The sequence below is a fragment of the Pteropus vampyrus genome, unplaced genomic scaffold (genome assembly GCF_000151845.1).
Source record: "Pteropus vampyrus isolate Shadow unplaced genomic scaffold, Pvam_2.0 Scaffold36, whole genome shotgun sequence".
Classification (NCBI taxonomy): domain Eukaryota; kingdom Metazoa; phylum Chordata; class Mammalia; order Chiroptera; family Pteropodidae; genus Pteropus; species Pteropus vampyrus.
In genome coordinates this window covers 3,142,491-3,145,005 of record NW_011888817.1, presented here as the reverse complement: position 1 = coordinate 3,145,005, position 2,515 = coordinate 3,142,491, and positions in this window count along the sequence as shown.

The window sequence follows — 2,515 nt, the reverse complement described above, 5'->3', positions numbered from 1 at the left end:
CCTTCACAGACCTGGGGATTAAAAGCCAGATCTTTGTGCTCCCTGTCAGGGCCCAGCTGCTACTTTCTCATTGTTGGGGTTTGTGATTATTTCATGGCAAATGTGTTATTAGCTGGTGGAAGGACAGAGCTTAAGACCCTATGAGCCTGCCCAGGCTCAACCTGGTCCAGAACCAGCTTACTCATGAAATCACCCCTCTTTAGAAGAGAATGGGGGCTCAGGTGGGGATGAGAAGGACATGACCCAGCAGAGGACATGGAAACCAGAGGCGATGTGATCATGGGCGTAAGCAGCAGCTTTGTGATCAGATGGACTTGTGCTCAAATCCTGTCTCTGCCGCTTCTGAGCTTTGTGACCAGCTAAGTGACACCACCTCTCTGAGCCTCAGTTTTTCATCTGTAAAACTTCTAATAATACCTCTTTCATAGAGTTGTTGTAGGAATTAAATAAGATAAATAAGATGTGGAGAACCTAGCACAGGTGAGTTGCTAGCAATTGGCAGCCCTTATAATTTTGTCAAGAGGAAGTCCAGTGAGAGCCAAGCTGCTTCCTCAACATCATCCTCAACTTTTTATAAACTTTCAATTGAACAAACAATGGATCATACAAATGTTATAATATTTGTCTATTGAAATGCCTATGTGTGCCCACACTCCTCCACTTATTAGCTGTGTAAACTTGGAAAACTTACTTAACTTCTCTTGTCTTCAGTATCTCATCTATAAAATGAGGATAATAAAGGCCCCTGCCACAGACGGTTGTCGTGAGGATTAAATTACTTAACATATAAAACTCTTAGACTAGTTCTTGGTACATAATAGGATCCCCCAAATGCTAGTAGTCATCCATTATCTTAGCATACCACATGAAGTCTGTGTTCTCATACAGCCATATATTAAAGCCATCTGTGCTTTAATATAAAATCATAATGTCTCAATTTTCTTTTAGTAAAATTGACATTTTGGGAAGATGTACAGGTTTTTATCACATGGCTTTATGAGACCTAATATCCAGCCAACTTCTGACACAGTCACACATGTGCATGTGCGTACATATGTGTACGTATAAACACATGCTTTGAGAAGGTCATGCTATGCTGTGCTGCTTCTCAAATGGGCTGAAACATGCCCTCTTACCTTGGAGAACCGCCTGTACTCTCCCTCCCTCTCATCATGCTCTGGGGAGTAAGGCAAAAAAGGGTGCTCACCTCTCAGCAGGAGCACAGTCCTTGGCAAAACCGACCTGGGAGGAAGTCCAGGCTCTAGCTCTTAAACTGAATATCAGAACCTGGGTCCCAGTCCTGGCTCTGTCCTCTCCCTGCTGTGCAACCCTGGATACACAGCTTCACCTCTCTGAGCCTCAGCTTCTCATCTGTGAAAGGCAACTGACCACTTCTACCTTTCAGGGTTGTTGTGAGAATTAGAGAAATGCATAAAAAGTGCCTGGCACATAGTCATTGCTCCATAAATGAGAGCTCTTAAAAGCCTGGCTGTTTTTTTAATTCTGTAAAAGGTATCTTTTATATATTCTTTAGTAAAGCAAGGCTATGGTCTATGGGCCTTACATAATTAATTTACTTTATTGCTTTGTAGCACATCTGTTAATCCAATAAAGGTGTTTGTTCTCCTAAAATTATTTTATTTCATATCTTATTCATATTTTACAAGCCCACTGAGCCTCAGTTTCCTTATCTCTAAAATGGGGAAAATACCTTCCTCACAAGGTTGTTTTGAGAATTCAATGAGATGGTATATGTAAAAGCGCTTTGTAAATTATAAAGTCGAACAAGTACAAGAGAATTTTTTTTTTGCACTGACCCTTTCCTCTCACTAAGCTGAATTCCTCGAAGGCGTAAAGGAGTTTTATTTACTCTTGTGTCGCCAACATTGAATGTGAAGTAATAAATTTAATAATGGTGATGGTGATAGGAACTTTCGTTTCTTCAACTCTTACTGTGTGGGGCTCTGCGCTAAGTGCATTGTAATGGAAGGATAAGTGATAGACATTTAAAAGTTTTTGATTTCCTCTGCCGATTATCTAAAGATGAAGGGATTTTTTCTGTTGGGTAAGTTCTTGCTTCCATACCATAGGCAAGTTAATTTTTTCTTGGGTCTTATACATTGTTTGGCCAATCATGTTGAGTAACAGTAACGGCAATCTTTAGTTTTCTTATCTGTAAGATGGGGCTAATGATCAACTTGCCTCATATAAAGGTGTCCCATAAATGACAATAACTTCCCCTTACTCATTCCTTCCCTCACCCTTCACTTGGAAAAAATGGTGGTGACAGGGTAAGATAATTAAACTGGGCAACAGAGAACTGAGTCCCTTCACCTCTCTGAGCTTTTTTTCCTTTTTGGCACAGGGTGGCAGATCTTTCTGGAATAATTCCCTGATTTTGAGACCCTCAAGTCCTACTTCCTGCAGAAAATCTCCTTTGTCTTCCATAGCACCAAAGATTCAACTCACTCAAATACCACATGCCTGTCCCCTGTGATCATGTATTACATGTTCT